The sequence below is a fragment of the Macaca thibetana genome, chromosome 8, assembly GCF_024542745.1.
Source record: "Macaca thibetana thibetana isolate TM-01 chromosome 8, ASM2454274v1, whole genome shotgun sequence".
Classification (NCBI taxonomy): Eukaryota; Metazoa; Chordata; class Mammalia; order Primates; family Cercopithecidae; genus Macaca; species Macaca thibetana.
In genome coordinates this window covers 46,724,395-46,749,465 of record NC_065585.1, presented here as the reverse complement: position 1 = coordinate 46,749,465, position 25,071 = coordinate 46,724,395, and the positions used below count along the sequence as shown (strand labels likewise).

At 44.2% G+C, this 25,071-nt stretch overlaps 1 protein-coding gene across 1 annotated transcript in view; it reads right to left on the bottom strand.

The window, feature by feature from the left end:
• Positions 1-25,071, bottom strand: part of RIDA (reactive intermediate imine deaminase A homolog) — a 319,353-nt gene that overhangs the window by 290,660 nt on the left and 3,622 nt on the right. The gene's annotated exons all lie outside the window — the stretch shown is intronic.

The following is a 25,071-nucleotide window of genomic DNA, read 5'->3' as shown; positions in this document are numbered from 1 at the left end:
GGTTGAGTAAATGATGGAGTTTATTATTATTAAAATACATAATAGATTACTATGCAGCTATAAAAAGGAATGAGAAATATTTCTATATACTACGATGAAGTGATTTTAAGAACATACTGTTAAAAGTGGGGAAAGGCAGGGAATACTGTTTATACAGAAGCATTTTACCTGAGAAAGGTAAGATTATTAGATTATATATACATATTGGTTATATAGTTTTTAAATGCAGGATAACAAAAACTAATAGTGGCTACATATAAAGGAAGGATGAAATAAAACAGAAAAGCCAGGGATGCAAGCAGGACTTCCCTTAATGTACCTTGTTTTATAGACTTTTACCTTAAAACTATGTAAACACAGGCGGGCATGGTGGCTCATGCCTGTAATCCCAGCACTTTGGGAGGCCAAGGCAGGAGGATCACCTGAGGTCGGGAGTTCGAGACCAGCCTACCAACATGGAGAAACCCTGTCTCTACTGAAAATACAAAATTAGCCAGGCTTGATGGTGCATGCCTGTAATCCCAGCTACTCAGGAGGCTGAGGCAGGAGAATCACTTGAACCCGGGAGGCAGAGGTTGTGGAGATCACACCATTGCACTCCAGCCTGGGCAACAAGAGCAAAACTCCATCTCAAATAAAAAAAAAGACCTAGAGGCAACAACCTGCCTAGTAACAATGAGCACCCCAGGGCCCAGATTGTTGTCTCTAAATACTACTTCCCAGAAAAAGAAACCAGAGTTGTTTGTAAAACAGCTTTTTTTTTTTTTTTGTCAGATATGGAGCAGGAATATTCAAGATAAGTCTGGAAACCAAGAAAGATAGCAAAGACTATGGCAATCATATCAAAAGGACCCAGAAACCAACTTGAAGTGGTTCCCATTGACCAAAATGGGACAATTTGAGTACTGAAATGAAGAGTAATTGCAATGCATTGAAACATATCAAAAAATTAAAATACATGAGTCCATAATAAAATAAAACAAACTAATCAGTTACCTTTGGAATATGCTAGATAACTACTTCATTATTCTGAAAACTTATAAATAAAGAGAAAGAATTGAGCATCTATTTTACCTTTTCAGGTAGCCAAATAGTTGATGTGCAAATGGTCTTTATGGGAGACTTCTAGCCTATAAATGAACAAAGAATGATAGAATTAGACTGTCATCATATTGTAGCCCCCACTGTTATAATGGAACTAGGCAATAATATCAATGGCTGCTAAAACCCTGAGGTGAATAACTGATGGGAGACTTCATAATGAATGGATCAAGCTGACAATACTTGAACCCAATGATCAATGTTAAGATGACAAAAAGAGAGATGACCAAACATTGCATGTTTTCTGATGTGATGTATTTGGCAGCACACGTTACCAATTATGAAGTATTCTTCTAAAAATGAACCTGAATCTAATCAAGCTCCAAGATCTAACCATGGTTTCCAGGAAATACAAGAGATAAAAGAATATGTTAATTGACACTATTGTGATGAAGTCTGTAAAATCCAGAATATTTCAAATAAATTGCAAGAAAAAAAGGGAAGGGAATCCAGAGATTTTAAAAGAAACCTGGAGGACTTACCAACTACATTCAATTTGTGAACCTTGTTTGGATCTTGATTCAAACATCAAAAATTGTTAAAAGACTAGATAATTTGCTGATTGACTAGTTGACAATATTAAGAAATTGTTGTCAAACATTAGCTGATATCCTTTGCCATTATAATGAAAAATTTACTTTCTGACTTGACATTCAATGTCTTTCACTTGAACAATAAGATTTGATTTAAGTTCTAGATCTGCCACTTACTAATGTTTCTGAGAAAGTCATTGAATGGCTCAGAACCATCTGTGAAGTGGGAACATCGTATTATACCACCTTGTTAAGTCATTGTGAAAATATGAGATGATGAATATGAGAGCACTTTATAAACCACATAAGCCATCTCCCGTGACTGAGCTCCATGATTCTCTCAAGCATGGCTGATTGTCTGCCTTTGTTCAAGTGATTTCCCCTTACTCAGAATATTCTCCTCTCTCTTGTCATCCTGTGGATGTCTCACCTTTCCTTCTACCTCCAGCCTGTTTCGCCTTCTCTATGAAAACATTTTGAATCACTTCAGCCCACAGCAATTTTTTCCCTTTTCTTTTCATAGCCCATATTGTCTGTAATGCTCACTTGGCACTCTGAAATGACATTTCTGGGTAAATTCTCTTCCCAACTAAACTGAAGGACTCTTGACAACAGGGACTCTCTGTTCTTTATCTATTCTCCCCTCCACCAGAGTCTAGCACAATGCTTAATTACAAGATAGCTAAAGCTTCAAATAAAAAAGTATTCAGAACTCTTTTAACAGTAACAAAAACACAACTCAGTGTAGCTTGATTGAAGATAAATTAACAGGTTCATGTAATCAAATTACAGGAAGGGAATGGTTGCTGCTAGCCCTGAAGGATGACTGCTACCAGGGATTGGGGTGCAGGACTTGCTGTCATCTCATTCTCTATGACTGCATGCAGACAACCCTTTCCATGTGACAGCAAGCATACCTGTGGACAGCTTCCTGCCACATATCTCCCTGCTTAGTTCCAATTCAAGAGTCCTAGAGAACTCTGATTGGTCTAGCTTGATCTAGTGCCCACCCCCAAACCAACCACCAAAGCCAGGAAGTGAGATGAAGCTTCTATTTGCATTATATGTTAGAGACGGATAGAGGAATGGTTACCTCCCCAAATGAGCCAAAGCCACCAGAAGTGGGAGAAGAGCTGGACAGCTAAACTATGAAGTGTCCATGAGATGGGATACCACTGAGCAGAGGAGGGATGTGATATGACGTGATCTGACTTGATCTCACATTCTGCATGAGCCCCCCTTTCCCCACAGCATTGAGTTTTAGAATGGCAGTTAACATATGCTCTTGGAGTACCCTCAGGGCTGATGTAAAATTAACCAAAATTGGAATACCTTTGCATTTTCAATAAACTGTTTCCAGTCATTTACCATTTCTGTTGCTTTTCCTCCATTCTTGATGTTCCAAGTTTTCATCTGGTACCATTTTTCATCTATTTGAAGAACTTCCTTAGCAATTCTTTTTGAGCACGTCCACTGGCAACAAATTCTCTTAGCTTTCTTTATTCTGATTCACAGAATGTTTTTATTTTAACCTTCATTCCTGAAGTGTATTTTCATTGGATATAGAATTCTGGAATGACAGTTCTTTTCTTTTAGCACTTGAAAAATGTTGTGCCACTTTCTTTTTACCTCCAGGGTTTCTGATGAGAAGTCCTCAAGCATTAGAATTGTACCACTATAAGTAATATGTTGTTTTTCTCTCATTGTTTTCAAGATTTTCTCTGTCTTTAGTTTTTAGCCATTTGATTATGAAGTGGCCAGGTATGGATTTCTTTAGGTTGATTCTGTTTGGGATTCATTCAATTTCTTGAATCTGTAGGTTTATGTCTTTCACCAAATTTGATAATTTTTCAGGCATTATTTCTTCAAGTTTTTTTTTTTCCCCCCAGCAATGCACTTTGTCTCCTTTCCTTCCGGGTTTCCAATGACTTAAATGTCAGACTTTTTGGTGCTGTGTGATAGGTCTCTAAATCTGTATTCACTATGGTTTTTTTCTCGGTTTTTTAGATTAGGTCATGGTTATTTATCTATCCTTAAGTTCATTGACTCTTTCCTCTGTCACTAAGTTTTGCTAGTGAGTCCATCTCATGTGTTTTTACTTTGATTATGATTACATTTCTACATTCTAAAATTTCCCTTTTGTTCTCTTTATATTTTCTATTTTCTTGCTAAGGCCTTCTATTCTTTCTGTTCATGTGAAGCAAATTCGCCCTTACTTTTGGATTATTTTTATTATAGCTGCTCTGAACTCCTTGTCAGATAATTCTAACTCTGTGTCATCTAAGCATTGGCATCTGTTGACTGCTTTTTCCCATGCAAGTTGAGGTTTGTCTTTTTTTTATGTGCCAAGTAATTTGAATTGCATCCTGGACATTTTGATATCTTGCTTAAATTCTATGAAGAATGTTGCTATTTTTGTCTTAGCAGGCAATGAACCTGGTTAAGCTCAGGCCTCACTTTCCAACCTGCCTTCTGCGGGCTGTGGTTCCAGTGTCAATTCTGTTTTCAAATTCTAAGTGCTATTCAGTGCTATTCAGTTCTGCCCCTATGTGCTTCCCCTAGTGGTTAGTCTGGGACCTGGGCAATGGTCTATCTGTTAGTGTTTCTCTGCTGTTGGGGATCAGATCCACATATATGCAGCTCAGGGAGGAGACCTGCAGCTCATAAACACCTTTATGCAGTCACTTCCCGTGAATCTCCTTCTCCACAATCTCTCTGTTAGTTGCCCACTCCTTGGGGCTCCCCTTTGCGGTTCTCTGGTCAGAAAACTGGGCTTTGGTCACCCTACTCTGCTGTGCACCTCCCACAACTGTACCACCTTCAAGTCCAAGCTGGAGGGAAAAAGTAAACTCACCACCGGTTTAATGGTACACCGAATTTGTGTCTTTTTCCCCCAATCTGCCTATTACTATTTGCTCTTCAGCGTCCTTGCATAGCGTCTCGTGCAGCCTCTCCAGGTTTTATAGCTGCATTTCACTGGGAGAGACAGGGTCGAGTGTGCTTACTCCATCTTAACTAGAACCCGGACACAATAGAATGATTTTACAGGACATTCTTCAATATGTGCCTCTGAAGATGTGCCTAAAGACTCATCTTAGAACTCAAAGTCAGGTAAAAGTAGTTCCCTGATGAATTTTTACAGATTTATTTTGTGAAACTGATAGTTCCCCCTTTTAACCCTGGTTACTGAAAAACTCAGAAAACATGATTTAGTTCACACAATCTAATTGCAGTGTCTGACACAGAGGAAGTGCTTATAAACATTAGTCATCTCCATACCTGTCTATTTCTCCTCTTACCCCCCAAGAACTAAACGTTATACTCCATAAAAGAAATCTTTCTGAGTCTGTTTTTTAAAAAATATATAATTTGACTCTTCCCATGCCTTTTATTACTTGACTTTCTCTTGCAGTTATGTGATAGTCATTTGGGGACTTATTTTCATCCTATTAATCTTTTACACTGCCTCAAATTCTGTTTGGAAGTAGTCAAGGCATAAATGAACAAATAGATGACAAAAATACTGTATTCATGGAATACTTCCTATTTCTAAAACTGCTTCTACACCTGTTTCCATATTTCATCCTAAACAATACCCCGTATTAGTGAGGAAGAAAGGTAGCATGAGGCTCCTCATCAGAAAAGCCCAGCCCAGGCAGCACTGACTTGGGGATCCTCTGGGCTCCCCTCCCGCTGAAACCGAGATGAATTATTCTCCATTTTTATCTTCTGTTGAATGTTATACCAAGATGAAAAGAAGTTGTGAGAATTTCAGTGTCCTCTGGGACCCCATGCCCTAGGAACTCCCAGTCCAGAATATTCCCACCAGGCCCTGTCTTCTCAGACTGCCTCATCAGTGGCTAATGCCTGCCCTTGGGGTCCAGGGACCCCTAGAGAAACTGGAGGCCTGATGTCACTTGAGGGAACATGATACTAGTCTCTACTCCTTCCAATCTGACTTGGAATTAGGACTCATCTCCTGAGCAGGGTCATCTTGTCCACTTGAGGGGGGCTTTCCACTCCTACTCCTGTCCACGAAGCCAAGTACCTCTTCGTGGGTTAGCACTGAAAGGTAGGCACAGAAACCGCTTCAGCTGGCACACAGGAAAACATCGCTATGACCCTTCCCTGTTATTCAGCTGTATCCTGGACTCCTCCTTCAGCTCAGAAAGCGAGGCGGAACCTAGCACTCAGGTGGGCCTCTCTCCTTCCCTCCCTCCCTCGCTTAATGACACTCAGGAGACAAAGATTGCAGCCATTTCCCTCTGAGGGGGAGTCCACCCAAGGGCAACTTACTTGCCTTGACAGTTCTAGGAAGTGACACTAATATGCAGGAGGCTAGGAAGAAGAGAGCACTCAGGAGGCTTCTTGAAAGGTCCCTTGCCCCCTTCCCAGGTCAACTTTAGCAGCCACACATTCCTGGGGCTTAGCTGAACTTGGACTAAGCTCACTGCCATGGTCCTGGCATGTCTGAACACGGTCAAGGTCTACAGACCAGTACCAGAGTCAGGGATGACTCTGAGTGAGCCTGGGCCTGTCATTCCAGTGTCCTCAGCCCAATTCCAATGGATCACCACCTCGATTCCAAGGAGAGGCTGCGGAAGGGTACAGATATGCCAACAGTCCTTCACTCCTCCTTGTGTCCATACCCTTTGCAATGTGACTTTATAGCTCCTCCTTTCGAGAGGTGGACTCCTTCTCATCTCCTTGATTTTGGGCTGATTCTGTAACTTTCAGTGTAATAAGGCCAATTGAATCTAATACAAGTGATGTTTGCCAGTTCTGAGCCCAGGCCTTAAGAGGCCTCACACACTTTTGCCCTTTGCTTGGGATTCCTGCCCCATCCACCTGAACAAGCCTGAGCTAGTCTACTAGAGGATAAGAAGACTGTTGTTACCAGCTCTGGCTCCCCAGTCTACTGGAGGATAAGAGACCTCTATATCCTCTTATCCTTCAGTAGGCTGGGGTGCCAGAGCTGGTTAGCCCAGTTACCTCCCAACAGAGACCCCAGGCAGGTGAAAGAATCCAGTCAAAGTCAGCAAAGTTGACCCATGGCAGGCCACAAATACAAGAGGAAGCCCATCTAATTCCAGCCTGAATTGTCAACCTACAGAATCATAAGCAAAATAAATGCTTATTGTTTGAAGTCACTGAATTTTGGAGTCATTTGTTATGTAGCACTAAATAGCCACTGCAGAGGCTGAGCACTAAGAGAGCTATTTGTCTATCATTTCTTGGGATATTGGAGTACAAGCCTTTAGTAGTACCAGTCAGTCGACGAATGGAGACAGGAAGGGATGGGGATAGAGTGAGCAGCAGGATAAGGTTGTGTCTTGGGAGATGTTGCTGTGGACTCAGTACTCTCAAGTAGCAGGAGGAGCCAAAGCAGGAAGAGAATGTAGCAAACAGGAGCCCAGAGGAGTGGCTAGAGAAGCACTCTTAAAACCATCTCAGGGGCTTCCAGAAATATTTAGGAGAAAGATGAGAGGCTAGAGGTCTTATAGAGACAATGTGGTTGGAACCAGAAAGACTATGTAATTTTAATATTACATCCAAGGCTACTCTGATTGAATTTTTTTTAACCTCAAATTAGAGATTGTAACTTTCCAAAACATATTAGAAATAGGAAGTTTTCGGCCAGGCACAGTGGCTCACACCTGTCATCCCAGCACTTTTGGAGGCCAAGGCAGGAGGATTCCGTAAGGTCAGGAATTTGAGACCAGCTTGGCCAACATAACAAGACCCCATCTCTAGAGAAAAATAAAATAAAACAGAAATAGAAAGTTTTAGCAAATTTGTTACACATGAATTCTTCCAAATAGTGAAAAAAAAATCAGTAGATTGTGTTTACTTTATTCATCCTCGAAGGATTCTTTATTTCCAATTCTTTGGGGATAAGAAGAATAAAAATTGAGAAATGACTGCAAAGACTAGCAGCATTTATCACATATTCTTTGTACACATGGAGAAAGTGAAGAGCACACCAACAAATACTAAGTTACTATGGCAAAGAAAGAAGTCTGGTGCTTACTTATATTGGGTTATCTTCTCCTTTCAGGCAAGTGTGAACAGTACACGTCTTTGCTCACTCCCCTTGCCATAGAGAGAAGAAACATGACTAGTGGAGCTCAATGCGGCAGTGAACAGCAGAGAACCTGTCATTTCTGAGCTGAAGCATTTCAATGTTTGTATAGAACCCTCCACCATTCTTGCCTGCCACATGGACTGAGGAGGCTGTGTGTTCCAGATGGCAAAACCACGGAGTGGTGGTATCTCTGTCTGCGTGGATCACTGAGCCAGGCCATGAAGTGAAGCTGCCTTAGAAGTTACCCAGGCCTGCAGCAGGTATTGCACAAATATGAAATCAACTTCAGTTGTGTCAGACTGCTGCGGTCTTGGCATTACTTGTTACTGAAGCATTGCCTGGCCTAGTCTGACTAATACAGTATTGAAAAGCTGACATCTGGCCGGGTGCGGTGGCTCATGCCTGTAATCCCAGCACTTTGGGAGGCCGAGGTGGGCAGATCACAAGGTCAGGAGATCGAGACCATCCTGGCTAACTCAGTGAAACCCCGTCTCTACTAAAAATACAAAAAATTAGCCAGGCATGGTGGTGGGCACCTGTAGTCCCAGCTGCTCAGGAGGCTGAGGAAGGAGAATGGTGTGAACCCGGGAGGCGGAGCTTGCAGTGAGCCGAGATCACGCCACTGCACTCCAGCCTGGGCGACAGAGCGAGACTCCTTCTCAAAAAAAAAAAAGAAAAGCTGACATCTGATTTAAAAAAAACTATCAATGTTGCAAATACATTACAAAAATGAGGAAAAATTGTTGTGCTGTTGTTCAGTGCAGATTTTACATGGTTTAATTTTTGGCAAGCAAGATCTAGTGTTCAGAGGAGCATCCAAAAAATTTTGTGAGCATGCACATGATAATGGAAATTTTATCCATTTGGCAGAAGCCACAGCCAGATTTGATAATATTATGGTAGAATTTTTCTGCATAATATAAATGTTGACACTAAATAATATTACACCTATTTCGAGAATGAAATACAAAACTAATTAAAATTGTAGCAGATGCTGTGAGTGAAATAGTCTGAATAAGGTAAAAAGAGCTAACTATTATTCATTATTTTGGCTACAACCTTGATGTGTTTGAGACACAACTCCTGACGGATATAGAACAGATAACTTTTTTTGTTGTTATTGCTTTTGTGGATTCTCAAAATGCAAATATTTCCATATGCAAACATATTGGGGATTTTTTTTCTCCAGCAAATGTCACAACTGGGGAAGGATTATAAACAATGTTAGTAAACCACTTACAAAACTAATCAAGAATAAAATAATTTGAAGCACCTTGAATATCACAATGTTGCAAATATGCATGGAAAGCAGGACAGAATGAAACAGATGATTCTAAGAAATGATTCTAGTGCATTTTCTTTCTTGACTAGATATTTTAATCTTAGTAGCGAATGGTGCAGGAAAAATCTCTTCTGACACCACTGAATTTTTTTGTACCATCCAGATCTATACAACTGCCTTTCAGCTTCAGTGAAATGTTGTGTATTAAAAACACATTTACCAAACATAAATTTGAAACCCTGTCAAATGCATGATGGGAGAGTTGAGTTTATGCCATTATGGCACTAAAAACTCAATTAGAGACTCTATCCAATTCTTCTTCAAAAAATTTTGATATATTAATAAAGACAAGGATTATAAAATTCAAGCCAAAGGTAAGTTTTAAAAAACATCCGCTGTTAAGTTTATTTGCTCAGGACTCATTTGGGAAGATGTTTTAAGTAAAATTAATGCTATGTATATCCAAAATAATACAGGAGCTGAAATTCAACATATTGCCCTAAGAAGCATCCAAAGCAATTGTGTATCTGCAGATGTTTATTGTGTCGACTGGGAGATGGGGTGAGAGTGGAGGCTTTTCTTCCTGTTGAAAGAAGAAAGAAGGTTGTTGGCATCTGGACTCATGGTAAGAGGGGTGGTTGACGCCATGGCTTGGGAGGAGGCAGCCTGCCCTGCAGCATGGTAGGCAGCAGACCAACCAGGAGTGGTCCCTGGTGAAGGGCCTCTGCCACTGAGATCCTGGAATTTTCATGTCTGATGGCCAGTGTCCAGTGATCTTTTCTGCATGGATGTTCTGCCAATCCAGGCCTTCAGTATAACTTTGTCAAACTCCACAGCCTCTACTTAGGTCCAGACTCAAACTCCCACTGCCTAGGAGGCAGTGATTGGGCGGCAAGACAGAATGAGAGATGCAGTGAGAACATCTGGCTGAAGTGACAAGCAGCCATGCTGCCTGCTGGTGTGCAGTTCTGATGACAACCAAGGCAACTTCATACATGACTGCACAAAGTTAATTTAACACGTTTGACTCTGCCATTTCATCCTAGTACCATAGATAAGATTTGTTGAGTAATTACTATGTACCAGGCCCTATTCTAAACTCTTTGTGAATATTAATTAATTTAATCCTTGAAGCCATCTCACTATTGTGCCCATTTTACAGATTAGGAAACTAAGGCCCAAAGAGGTTACACTAATTACCTAAGGTCAAATTAATGACAGAGTCTGGCTCCAGAGTCCACACTTTTAACCAGAGTGCAACGGAATCTGAATGTTACCCTTATAACCGAAGAGTTCACAATAGTGTTGTGAGTTTTACTCCTAGAAAAAAAAAAAAACACGCACACAGTCCCCCATCCCTCTGTACCCCAGATAAATCCAAAATCTGCTGCCAGCTTACAGTGAGGTTGAAACTGCTTCTGGACCAAGTGTGGTGGCTCATGCTTGTAATCCCAGCACTTTGGGAGGCTGAGGTGGGAGGATTGCTTGAGTCCAGGAGTTCAAAACCAGCCTGGGTGACATGGTGAAATCCTGTCTCCACAAAAAATACAAAAATTAGCTGGGTGAGGGGGTGGATGGCACATGCTTGTGGTTCCAGCTACTTGAAAGGCTGAGGTGGGAAGACCACTTGAGCCCAGGAGGTCAAGGCTGCAGTGAGCCATGATCACGACACCGCACTCCAGCCTGGGCAACAGAGTGAGACCTTGTCTCAAAAAAGAAAAGAAAAGAAAGGAAATAAAATAAAAAGAAAAAAAAGAACTGCTTCAGATTATCAAGGTTTCAGGAATGCTGATGTTGAGCCTAGAATCTGCTTCTGCTCGTTTGTCTCTGATGTGGTTTGGCTCTGTGTCCCCACCCAAATCTCAAGTTGAATTGTAATCCCCACATGTTGAAGGAGGGGCCTGGAGGAAGATGATTGGATTCTGCGGGTGGTTTCTCCCATGCTGTTCTCATGATAGTGAGTGAGCTCTCACAAGATCCGATGGTTTAAAAGTGTGTGGCAGTTACCCCCTTGTTCTCTGTGTCTCCTGCTCCACCACGGTAAGACGTGCCAGCTTCCCCTCCACCTTCTACCATGATTGAAAGTTTCCTGAGGCCTCCTAACCATGCTTCCTGCACAGCCTGTGGATCTGTGAGTCAATTAAACCTCTTTTTTTCATAAATAACCCAGTCTCAGGTAGTTCTGTATAGCTGTGTGAGAATGGACTAATACAGCGTACCAAGCAGGCTGTGGGCTTCCCTATCTCTTAGCGTGGACTAAGAGCAAGTCAATGCCCCACACTGGCAGGAGAACCTGCTGCCACCCCTCAGCAGAGAGAGAAGGGCATTGCGTGCCTGGGAAACTGAGCAGGAAAACTTTCACTCTTATAATGGTTGGGGTGGACGGGGAATATTTGTTCCCAGATCCGGGACCATGCAGCAGCTACTTGGGAAGGAAAGAGTGACCCTCCCATTCCTACCCAAAGCTTTGGCTACATCCTAGGGCATGACTTGCCAAAGTCAAGGAACATCAAAGTTATGGTGACCAACTTCTCCTAGTTTCCCACAACTTCCCCCCTTTAGCTGTGAAAGCCCCACATCCTGGTAACCCCTCAGTCTGAGCAAACTGGAACAGAGGGCATCATGATCAAAGATGAAACCAAGGAAAACCCTTTCCACTCTAGCCTCAAATATGGAAGAGGCCAAAACCCCCAATTCTCCCATCTCATGGAAGCCAGGAGATCCCAAACCCTCACCATCAGACTACAGGCTGCGCCTCGCTGCTCTCAGTCCTAGGGAACTCGACATCCCCTCAGAGCTCTGAGATGAGGCATTGAGGACACAGACCTTGCATTCCATCTGCATGCTCCCATCTCCCCCGAGGCTGCCAAAAATTGGACACTGGGAGATGGAGATGCTTGGCAGCTGGAGTCACTCCTAGCCTCGGGCAAATTTTCCAGGCTTTTACATCTTTGAAGGAGATGGCAATATTCCCCATTTCTTCCAGATCCACACCGCCTGGGGTCAGAGATGCAGGGAGCTGGCCAAAACGCCTTTCTCTGTGATAAAGAGGCCACAGCGTTAAATCCCATGAGTTCATCAATAGGTAACAAAATATTTTGCATGATTTGGCCTTGACTGAAAGGAAATTGTGAAACCTGCAAGGTGCTCTCTGTTCCTAGTGTGGACTCCCCAAAGAGGTTCTGGTCCTGAGCATGGCTACAGACGTTCACTGCATGTAATCCAGACCTCATCTAATGCTATAAGTAAATAAACTCTGGATATTCAGAGAGAACAAATCACCAGTCCATCAAAATCCTTGGGGTAAATTAGTTCAGAAGACTGGACTAGAGACACACTCCGTGACTCACCCCCACCCAGAGTAAATAAGGGAAGATTAAGCACAACTTGATTGAATCATGCTGAAGTTTGGCATAACACAACAAACAGATCAGCCTGAAATCTCACATTAGGAACACATAATCTCATAAAATTTATGACTGTTATTGCTCACCACATATGTTTCTGGGTTACTGTGTGCCGGGCTTCAAGTGAACTTCATTGCTGGGGTCTTGAGGGGGCTGCCTGCTGATCCATAGCGTATTTCAAGAAAGAAGCCACATTCCCAGTTGACACTCTTTGGCATGAGTTTCCATGTGGCCTGGCCATGGGAGGGAAGGAGACTGGAGGGGGGATCTTGGCAGTGGGAAGGGGGTTTTGTGCTGTGCCCCAACCGGGCCCCTTGGCAAGGTCTCCTTGAGATGCTGAAGGGAAGACTGGCAGGCAAATCTTTTCTATCTCTTAGCCTCAGTTTCCTTATTTGCAAAATAAGGGGTAAAATTAGACGATCTCTGAGGTCTTTTCAAGAAGATCAAGGGAGTGATGCATCTAAAGAGAATTCATCTAAAGAGAATGAATTGCCAATCTACTGCCCTCCATCTCCAAAAGGAAGCCAGAGCAAGAACTGGCCACTATGTCACCAACTGAGAGCAGTAGAGAATGGTGTGTGGCTTACAGGAGGCCATGGAATGCCAGCCCTGAGATCTGGGAGGAAAGGAGAGATGACCACGTGCTTCAGGAGGGTCACCCTCAATTGTTGCCCAGAGCTAAAACAGAGTTCAGAAGTGTTTGCAAACTTGTATCGCCACTCCACCTTCCACTGCCCATTGATCGAGGCCCCTTTCCCCTCTGAGCCCAAACGCAACCTTATGATTCTTCTTGACAGAAGCTGCTACCCAACCATCAGATCTTGGTGGTGAGCAACAGCTGCTTTCCAACCCAAATGATGCTCAGGCTCCCTCCAGGCCCATGCTCAGGGATTCCGGGTCTGACTGTAGAGACTCCAGAATGTGGAGTCAGTGAGAAGCCAGAGCCCCGAGAGAGGGAGCCAATTCCCTGATGTGAAGGGCCATCGTTTGCAGGAGATGGTTGCTGAAGTCCAAGTCCAGGGATTCCATAATGAAAGGAAGACGAAGCCCGTGAGCCCTGGATTCATTTATTGAAGCCCAGAGCAAGGCAACATATTCCCAGGCCCCAGGGCTGTGCCCTCAGGTGTCATCACAAGGGAACATATGTGTAGCAGAGGCAGGTGACATGTAGACACAGCAGGTGCCTGCCACGCTGAGGTTTGTGCCTCCCTGCACCCATCCAGGCTCTGCCCTGAACATCTCAGCTCAACAATCTCTCTCACGCAGATCCCTGCCTTCCCTGCCAACAGCCAAGGTCTAACCCTTCTCACCCTCAGGCCCTCTTCCAGGCTTTTCCTGTTCCATTTCCAGCACTGCTAGCTCCATCCAGAAAGTTTTGAACAAAAGAGCAACATTTTTTTTCTGGCTTGTTCATTTTCATTATGGTTTTCACAGCCAATTCCAGTAAATCTGCTACAATAAAAGTCCCTATTCATCATCCATGTTCTTCTAAATAATCTTAGATTTGATTTGAAGTCTACTTCAGTTAATATTTTGCCTTTTTTCAAAAAAATAGTTTTATTGTTTTTTCCTGATTGTAACTCAGATATCAGCTGGGGACTGCCCTGCCCCTCAACATCTGTGAAATGTCCTGTGGCAGACTGTATTTTCCAAATAAGGCCACAACATTATTTTGCATCCCATATGCTCGTTCCAGAACTTTGCGACTCCTCCATTGAGAGATGGCGGCTGTGTCATCTCCCCTTGAATCTGGGTGGGCCTTTTGACTGCTTCAACTGATAGAGTGCATGTAATTGACTGTGCAACTTCCAAAATGTGAGTCAGGAAAGCCACACAGCTTCCACCCGGCTCTCTCTCTCTCTCAGGACACACACCTTAGGAGCCATGGACAGCCACGTAAGAAGTCCAGCCCCCTGAAGATGCCCGGCTGCCAGCACCATGCAGAGACCACATAGAGATGGAGAGAAATTGCAAGAAGCCCCAGTTGCTCCAGCTCCAGCTGCCTGAGCCTTTCCAGACACCAGACATGTGGATGGGGAAGGCTTCGCTGGGACTCCAGCTTCAGCCGCAGAAGAGACCCCATGCAAGAGCCACCCAGCAGAGCCCAGTCAACCCCAGAACCTGGAGAGATATAAATGATTATTGTTGTCTGATGCCAATAAGTTTGAAGTGGTTTTTTAGTGTAGCAAGGGATAACAGGGACAATTTGGCTGAAGTTCAAGCAATTCTGTGTCCTGTGGAACTCACAAGGCTTTCCAAGGCTTCTGCGGATTCCTGGAAAAACAGAATGGATTGTTCATTTGTGGGTTATATGTGTTCAGATGCTGCCTCTGTCCGACCCCACACAGCATGTGAAATGTGGCCCCAATTTCATGTCCCACAACAGTCGCTCACACCAAGCATCTGAGTGGGTAGTAGACCACGTGGGAGATTTAAGATCATGTTGCTGACCACATGGGATTTTGTCAACTTGCTACCTCTTCTCCCCTCCCTCTTCCCAGTCTCATCTCCTCTCAGGTTGCTCTGGGAACCCACATTCTTCTCCCTCTACTATGAAGAGCAATTAAAATTTCCTCAAGTGCCTAATCCCAAACTTCCACACTCAAGCACATCAAGAATCCAGCCTTTACTGGAGCCAATTGAGGTTATAGATGAGCAATTATTCTTGTGTGCATTCATTGTAAAAAAAATTCAAGGAACACCCAGAAAAATAAAAGAAGAAAGTAAAAATTACCCCCAAATCCCACTATCCAGTGGTAAGCACTATTAATGTTTGGTAAACATCCTATCAGTATACACTTTTACATATATAAGATTATGCTATCCTTGCTGCTCTATGCTTCCCCAAGTATAATTGGTATTAATAACAGCTTTACCATTTATTTAGCACCTACTAAGTACTTAGCAATTATATAAAGGTAGCATCCTCAATGCATCATTATCTTCCTTTTCCTAAGGGATTTTGGGGAGAGTCAGAGCAGGGACCTGAACCCAGACCCTCCCACCCATAAGGCCGGTGCACTTGCCACTAAATCATTCAGTCATAGCGGAATCTTTCCCCCAGACCTGCATATCACTGTGGAGAGACTATGCTGGCCTGCATATCTTGAGCCAGGTCTAGCATCCTAACACATTCCTGTGCCCTCTTTCAGAAAGTCCAAGGCATCGGAGCTCCCAGGAGTCTGTGTTTGGCTCATTCCCGGTGAGGCTGAGTTTCTGAAAGGAAGTGAAAGTCTGGGCCCCACAGGAGAAACAGGGAGGGTTCTGTGTCCTCAGTAGAGCAGAGCAAAGCCAGATAGGAGCTCTCCTCTGCCTCCGTGTCTGCGGGTCGGAGGGGGCCCTGCTGTCCTGGGAGTCTGGGGTGGTCTCCCGTGAGTTCAGCATGAACCATCTGCCTCTTCCTCCCAGGGAGTGTTTGTCCCAACTCCTGAGGGCCTCATCTGTGCAGGGCCCACCAGGCGAGGAGGACATGTCTTAGGAACAGGCTGTGCTTGTTCCCTCAGCCCTAGAAGAGACTCTGCCAGGTGGCACTTGCCCTTCCCTGGGGAGGAGTTTGCAGTATGTTCTCTGTCAACCTTTACTGATGAGCACATGTTCCAAGCAGAGCCCCAGGGAACTAGCATCTGCTCTGACCCCTTCCAGAGAAACCCTGGGTGAGAGGCTGAGAGAGGAGATCCCACACTGGGGGCACTGCAGCCCCGGAAGAGGAGGAGCAGCCTCTGGGGAGGGCCTGACCTTTCCTTTGATGACTTTCTTGGGCTTTGCACTAATTGTGAAGAAGTAAAAAGTGAGTTATCAGTCTCCAGCTGTTCCCACAGATGCTGACATTTGAGGGAAGCTAAGGGCAGCAGACTCCTCCCCACCACACAACCACACTTACAGCCGTCCACTTGAAGGTAGGCCTGCCTTGCAGGAGGTCCCCTTTGACTCCAGAGACTCAGACACCCCCAGCTCAGGGTAGGCGTTTAGAAGTTAGGCTGTGAGTACAAAAGCCCCAGACTTGAGGTCTGGCTGCCACTTATTTACTTGAACCCAGGATAATTTGTTTAACTCCTCTGAGCCTAGGCTTCCCCATCATCTTAGTTTTGTTTCCCCCATAGAAGTACCCCCTACGATGGGGGTTCTGTTGCTGGTGTTTTAACTGGGAGGTGATCCCAGGAAGATCCAGCAGGGGAGCAGGTAAGGAAGGGAAGTAAGCCAGTGAAAGATCATTGTCAAGCCAGTGACAAAACAGAAGCTTAATCCTGCTGGGGAACTCTTAGAGGCAGTGGAGAATACATGTCCTGGAATTATCCCCCATTTCCCTAACCCCAGGGCAAAGGAGCTGGCATATTGATCCACCAATTCCCACCGGTCATTGTTTAAAGGCTGCCCCTGAGGAGGGGGTCAGGGATCATACCTGTGTCTCTCTGGCCTGTCCTATGCACAGGTAGAGCAGGCTCCAGCCACCAGAGACAGCCTCAGGCAGAGTCACACACTGCTCTTGCACACTACTTTTGTTACAAAGTAGACTGGTGCTATGGGCAACCAAGGACGTGTCTTCGTCCTGCAAACCTCCAGTGCCCTCCAGTGCTGTGGTAAGTGCCAAGGGGATATGGTGGGGCACCCTCAGCCTCTGCTACCACCACCTGTAAAACAAGAGAAATGACACTGGCTGCTTGGGATGGCTGTGGGGAAATATGCAGATTTTGTTTTATTTGATTTGTTTCAGCAGGCAGTTGACTTGGTTGAACTCTCACTGCATATTCTGTCTCCTGGGTGGCAGCTCAAATCCCCACAAACGCATCATTCAGAGGTCAGCCCAAGACTGAGGCAGAGTTTATGCCCTGAATTTAGTGCTTATCCTCTTTTGATTAGTCTTTTCAACTATATCGCCTCCATTTACAGTGAATATAGTTTCCTCAAACCCTGTCCTTTTGCCAGAAAAACTATATGCTGTCTCTCAGAGTTCTATTTTAGCCTTTCTCCGCGGGACATGCTCCTGCTGGCTTTTTAAAAGTTGACCGTGGGGTAGGTGCAGTGGTTCATGCCTGTAATCTCAGCACTTTGGGAGACTGAGGCAGGAAGATCACTTGAGGCTGGGAGTTCAAGACTAGCTTGGAGAACACAGTGAGACTCCATCTCTACAAACAATAAAAAATTAGCCGAGTATGTTGGTGTATGCCTGTAGTCCCAGCTACTTGGAAGGCTGAGGTGGAAGGATTGCTTGAGTCTGGGAGGTCAAGGCTGCAATGAGCCATGGTCACACCATGTACTCCAGCCTGGGCAACAGAGTGAGACCTTGTCTCAAAAATAAATCAATAAAATAAAAGTTGACTGTAGGTTACCATTCTGCTTAACAATAAGCTGAATGAATAAGCACACAATAACTAGGGTTGAGAGAGTCAATCGAATAAAACCCACAATCAAGTTAAGGACCAGTCCTGAATACAGATAACCTGTCTCATTGTGCAATCATGTCTCCAATCACATGACTGAACTTTCAGTTTGGGTGAAAAAAAAGGCCCTTGTAGCTATGTAGCCTTTTATTATTTCTGTAATGAATCTGGCCTATTTGACCCCAGAGATATCAATATTCCAACAGTTCCTGTTCTTGCCCCAGTGTTCTCACATAGGACCTCTTGTCCCCAGAAAGTCTACTAATCCCCATAACCTTATCCCACCCTCTCTCACTCAGCTAAAATTTTCTGATAATCCACTTCTGATGGTGCCTCTAGGAGAGGGTGACAATTTTGGATGAGTGGGGAGATGCCATGTTTCCAGATTGTTCTGAGGATTAAATAAGTTAATACATATAAAGTGCTTAGGACTAGACTTGCCCATAGGCACATAGTAAGCCCTTGATAAACGGTGGTGGTGGTAATATTGTTAGTATTATTATCTTATTATTATTCTCTCTTCTTAGTTGTAAATGTCATAAGCATAGAATAGGAACTCAATCACTGTGTGTGGAATGTAACTTAATTGGAAAGATGCCCTCTGTCATGGCCTAGAACCTAGACACCTCAGAGCCTAATTAGCAGTGAGTCAGGAAATACAGATGCCTCCCCTGAAATGGTGAGACTAAGGTATATTAGTCCATTTTCATGTTGCTGATAAAGACATACCTGAGACTGGAAAATTTACAAAAGAAAGAGGTTTAATGGACTTACAGTTCCACGTAGCTGGGGAAGCCTCACAATCACGGCAGAAGGCAAAGAAGAGTAAGTCACATCTTACATGGATGGCAGCAGGCAAAGAGAGAGAGCTTGTGCATTGGAACTCCTCTTTTTAAAACCATCAGGTCTCATGAGACTTATTCACTACCATGGGAACAGCATGGGAAAGACTTGCCCCCATGATTCAATTACCTCTCATTGTGTCCCTCCCACAACACATGGAAATTCAACATGAGATTTCAGTGGGGACACAGGCAAACCATATCATAAGGTGACCCAGGTCAGTGTCAGCTCCACCAGGAGGACTCCTTTTCCATCTGAATTTGGTACCCTCCTTTATGTTCCCATTGCACACTACTCTTGTTCCAAAGTAGACTGGGTGCTATGGGCAACCAAGGATGCATCTTCATTCTCCAAACCTCCAGGGCCTGACACATGATAAACGTCCAGTAAGTATTTGCTAACTGAATATTGGCTTACTTACCTTCCCCCAGGCATTTTATTTTATTATTTCATTTTATTTATTTTGGCTTTCATTTTAGGTTCAGGGGGTACGTGTGCCGGTGTGTTACATGGGTAAATTGTGTGTTGCTGGCATTTGGTGTACAAATGATCCCATCACCCAGGTAGTAAGCACAGTACCCAATCATTTTTCAACCCTTCCCCTACTCCCAACCTCCCCGCTCTATGGGTCCCCAGTGTCTACTGTTCCCAGCTTTGTGTCTGCCCCCACACATTGTAATGTCTAGCTAGCACAGTACCTGCCCCTAGTAGAGACTTACAGGTTTATTAAGTGTATGAAGGGCATAGATTTCCTTCATCACATGCAGGTGAAAGAAACATACTTTTTCCTTCTAAATCTAGTTAAATCTGGCTCTAGCCCTCACATGCCTGACTGAGAGCTGTCTGATACATTGAATCAGTAACCCCCAATTCTAATCCCTTATCTGCGCCTACCATAGAGGCTGGAGAAGCTACAATGCACTTTTTTCCCAGCATCCTTTGCAGTTAGGAGTGGCTGGGAGATGCAGTATAGGCTGATGAGAAGCCAGACATTTGCTGGCAATGTCCTTACTTTCCTTCTTCCTGTGCGATATACAGACACATGTCTGGGGGTACAGCAGCCCCCTTGAAAACATGAGGAGACAGTGTGAGGAAAAGACTGAGACAGTTACCCACAAGCAAGCCTTGATGTCCCTGAGTCATGAACCAGTGCCTCCAGACATCTGTCTGCAGGTTGTTGGCTAAAGGGACTCCAGTTAAGTCTTCTGAATTTCACTCCTCACTGAAACTAGATGGGGTACCTCTCTTTCCAGAGGATCCTGAGGAGGGGTAAATAAGAGATGTTTATCCAGTTATCCTGCCACAAATGAATGAAAACATCTTGCTCAGGTGGTTTAAGTCCAGAATTAAGCACGGAATTTCCCTTCTGTAAAAAAAGGAAGTTGGACCAGGTGATGGCAAAGGTTCTCGCCCTGGAGTCCAGCCTGGAAGAGGCGGTCACAGTGGTGACACCCTGTGATCCCCACCCTTCCTGACTCAAGCTGAGCTTGCTAACAGAGTGCAAGGCTCAAACAGAGAGTGTTCCAGGCTATTCCTATGTCCTTCACCAACCTGCGAGCAAAGGGAGCACCAGACAGGGAGGGAGTGAGGATACACCGAGCAGAGTCACTGGGACTGGAGGAGGCCAAACATCATGCGTAAGTCAGCAGGCAGGTGTGAGAACCAGCTCGACTTGAAAGCCAAAGACTCAGAGAGCTGTAAAGTTTAGAGCTGAAGAGTGGACTGCCATGAATGTGAATGTAGTGGAGAGAAGGTGGGGATGTTTATGGAGCTGATTCTAGAGACCAGAACAGTAGCTGATGAGGAAGAGCTGTCTTCCTCTTAACCTGCTGTAGATTTGAAATTCCGGGAGGAGCTCACCTTCTAGCCCACTCAGATGTGTGCGTGTGCATATATATGTGTGTGTGTGCGTGCGCGCGCGCGTGCATAGTATGACTGCTGGCCCCTTAGCCTCCAGGCTGATTGAGGGAAAAGCTTCATGCTGTCACATCTCAACATCAGTGGGCTTCAGAATCTCTAAATGGAACCTGCAATCTCTTGGATATGGGGGAAGAAAGGAAGCAACTAAGCCCTTGGCATGGGTCGGGCATTGTGCTGGCACCTGCATGTCCATTGCACTTGCAGTGAGCCTGCAAGATAGAGATGATCAAACCCACTTCATTGGCTTTGCAAAGAGCACTTGATGAGACCAGAACTCACCACTGGCAGGGCCGCTCCCCTGAGCTTCCACATTTCCTGCTTGCACAGTTTAGATCTGTGTGGCTATGTGCAAGTCACCCAGCCTTTAAGAACCTCAATTTGCCATTTGGAAAAAGGGAGCAGTTTGGAGTTGCAGGCCCAGATGATGATTCCCCTTCTCCTTGGTCCTCAGTGTTATAGTGAGGATGGAATTAAATGACATTTGTGAATTCTTATAAAATTGTGAAGTGCCATGACAATGAAAGGCTTGTAATTATTTTCCACAACAACAACAATAATAAGCTAAATTTGATTCTGGCATAAAAATGCAATAGCTAAGATTCAATGATGTAGAATAGATCGATTTGGGGAAAATTATACTACATATGCATTTCACAAGCTAGTGAAAGCGCACATTGCCATGGCCATGAGAAAGACCAGGAGAAGAGAAAGGCTCATAAATTCAGCAAGTCTACCCAATTTCAGTTGACTCAAATGCACAACAATTTATTCTCAAATACTCTGCTGGGTTTAAGGAAAGACTCAATGATTACAATATACTCTTAAAGCCTTTAAGAGAGTTTAAGCAATCATTTGTATTCTAAATAGGCCTTCCTGACACATCCTCCTTAAAACGTTAGATCAGAAAAAGAATTCAAAGCCAGAGGCTGGCTGGCAGCGCTCCTGCTGTTCTATCAAGTTGACTGTGGGTTCCCGTTCTGCTTAGACAATAGGCTGGATAAATGAGCATGCATAGCCAGAGCCTGGGAATCTAATCAAATGAAACCTTCCATTAAATTAATCTGACACAGCTTTGGCCATTTTTCTGGACTAGTCCTGGATTCAGATACTCTATCCTATTATCCAGCTGTATCTCCTACCATGTGACCCAATTTTGAGTTTGAAAGAAAACGTCCCCTGTTGCTATGCGGTCTTCTACTGTTTCTGTGATTCAGCTTGCCTTGCTTAAATCTCATGAACACCCTGACCTCACACTCCTCTACTTACCTCTCTCTTATCACACAGGATCTCTCATCCCGAAATTGTCTCCTCAGCCTCATGTTCCAGTCCACTCAGCTGAAGCTTTCCCAGAATCCGCTGCTGACGATGCCCCTTGGAGAATGCTGATTACTTTGGGTGAGGAGAGATGCCACGTCTTGGAGCATCTAAAGTCACCAGCCCATGAGACGCGAGAGCAGTGCTGAGCTCCATACAGAGATAGAAGAAGGGTGTCTCCCACATTTAGTCCATAAGCCTCAAAGCACCTCTGCTTATACCAGTGTCCTCAACCTCCTCATAACAGCAGACCCTCTGGCTTTCCTTCTAAGCCTTCTGTCTGCAAGAGGAGCCTGTGAAGGACTGACCCTCTGCCATTCCCTTCATCCTTCAGTCTCTACTTCTCTTCCTACCCAAGGCAACTCTACCATCGATGTATTCCATGTTCTTTGGCCAGCAAAGGCCCTGTGCTCAGAGTTCCACAGATGGGCTATCAGTTCAACCAAAAGCAAGCCTTGCATCTCTCTGAATCCCACTTTGGACCCAGCTACCACACCTTGCAATGTGAATTTTGCAATGTGAATTTTCTAATTCCAGATTCTCTGTCCTGTTGTAACTTCTGTGTCAAACCATGTGTTTCCATTTTAAGGCTCGAAAAATATGATCAGCCTGGCTCTGCGGGCTTGCACTGCCTTTAAGTCCCTTCTGACTCATGCCCAGCTGTCTTAGAGCACAGAGCAGGCTCCTACACCTCCCCTGACAGATGCCTTCTGGCCAGGCTGGGTGCTAGAAGGAAGACCTGTGCCTCTCAAATACCCTCGTTGGTCCCTTCCTCAGCCAGAGAGCACCATGTGCCCAGGAAGAAAAAGTTGACCCCCCAGTCCAAGGCCCAACAACCAAGTTTTGTTTAGGATATAAGGCCATTGAACTGGTCTTATTTATTTTCTCTGCACTTGTGTTTCCTAAGTTTTTCCACATTATTTCTAATTTGGGCTGTCAGAAACGGGAAAAATTAAAAACCAAGGATCTAGAGATAATGGAGTATCTTGGTGGTTACTGCATTAAGAATCAGCTGGCTAAAATGGGTTTGGAAGATCTTAGAAGGCAACCTGACTGAAACACTGTGCAAATCAAAATTGGGAGAGCCCACAGGCCAAGGTGCAGCTGAAACACTAAATGCACTCCCTCCCTCCCTAGTGAAAACACATGTGGACTCATGTGGACGCTGTCCTCTCACCTTCATCTACTTCTGGAAATAGTGAAATAGAGAGATAGGAACTGCTGTTCGGATTGGAGAACCCCAGGCATCTCAAACATGTGGCCCTATCTGTTACCCTTTATCTATCTGCCTTGCTCAAAGCTGTATTTTCATGAGCACATGGTAAGGCCTTAACTAATATTTGTTAAATAAATGAAGGAAGGAGGAATAGGATAAAATACATTTCAGCTGACTCAGATGCTTTTTTGGAGAGTTAGATATACATGTACAAATGGGTAAATATATAAAGAAATAGATGAATAATTAAATTGGCACTAATTGGTATGGTTGATAGAACACTAACACCATCTCTCTTGTTGACAGTGTGTGATTGAATTAACAGTATTAAGTGTGTCTATGACATGACCCTCCCTGCTTTTTTCTGTCATCCTCCTTACATCTTTCCTCACCTCCAGAAATTATCCCCTCCACAAACACACAGATTTGTGTGTCTACTAAAACAAAATCTTTCACAGATGGTACAGGTGCTAACAGAGAGAAGAAAGGGGAAGAGTAGATTCTAAGTGTTTCTTTTCACTTAATAATTTACCCTCAGGGCAATAGGAGTTTTGGTATAGCTCAAGGTCCTAAGACTGGGAATATAATTTCTAGCAGTGTATTCTTGAGAACAGCATGTCTTTATTGCAATGAATTATGTACTAGCTAAGCATCCATCACCACACTCCAGAAAGTCTGACCAATTGGTTTCAATACTTAGATGAGGCTTATTTTCAACCAGACATGCCCATTTGTAAATGCCTACTAAGTGTAACCCATATAAATTTGAGTGTCCTCATGGCCTTTTCAGCTCTTGCATAGTCAAAAGAAATAAACATTCAACTCCTAAATCCTTGAGGAAAAATGAAGATTTGGAGATGGGTTTTCGGATGATGTGGCCCAAGGATTTTGCATTGCTCTAACTGCTCTTCTCATGGGAAGCCACTGGCCTGTGCTTTGAATTTAATGCAACAAAATCTATCACTTTACAACTCTTCCAGAGCCAACAACTAGGCTGCACAACTCCCTTTTAGAAATATGCAGGAAACATATTCACAGCAAAACATCTTCACTTAAGGCCAATGGGACCCCTCCCGACACTCAATACATCTCCTCATTCAACCCAGCTTGTCCTTTCTTGTTCCCCTATAGAGTGTGGAGCCTTGGGGATTTAAGGCAGTGGGGTCTGGTGCCCCTGCAGCCTGCCCTGCCCCTGCCACATCACTAACATCTGAGCACAGCATCCTGCCTCTTCAACCAAAGACTCTGCCCCTTAGCGATATCCACAGACCACATTTCCTCCAAGTTACAAGCTAAAATGTTGTTTCTTGCCACAAATAAAACATAAGTTACTTACTCTAAAATTCAATGTGGCCGGGGGGATGACACTACCTCACTTATGCTGAGGCCTGAGAGATGCTTTATGTGTGACCAAAATCACTCCTCGAGGGACAAATCAGGGGTACTAAGTCCTGGGCTGGATCTGAGGTGTCCCCTGAGTGGGACCAGGGGAGCTGCTCTCCCATTCATCTTGCTTCTCAGCTTAAGATACAGTGGCCCCCAAACCACCCTGCTGCCCTAGTTTAAACTCAAGTATTCCATCTCACTTGTAGAAGCTGCCATTTTGCCTCTTTTTTTTCTTTGGGCTTGATTAGCCACATCAACACAGGGAATTCAAAAGGCCCCTCCAGTTTAAAATCAGCTCTCAAATTGCACAGCCACTCTTTGCCAAAAGTTGCTGATCTGTCTCCCGCAAGGATTGATCCAAGTGCTTCTCATTATCCAAGCTAGCTTCGATTGCTCCCGTGGTGCTGCCTGCGGTAGTAGCTCCTCCTACCACAACACAGGAAAACATTTGTGCCAGTAACAGATTCCTACTTGTGAATTAAATACATAAATCCTAGCTAACCTCCTCTCTACTCTCTACTGTCTCTAGGGCAGTGAGGTGGTTGGCCACTAGATCAGACATCTGGCGGCGTTAAGAGTTGCAAACAGTCCCCATTGTTAAGGTCC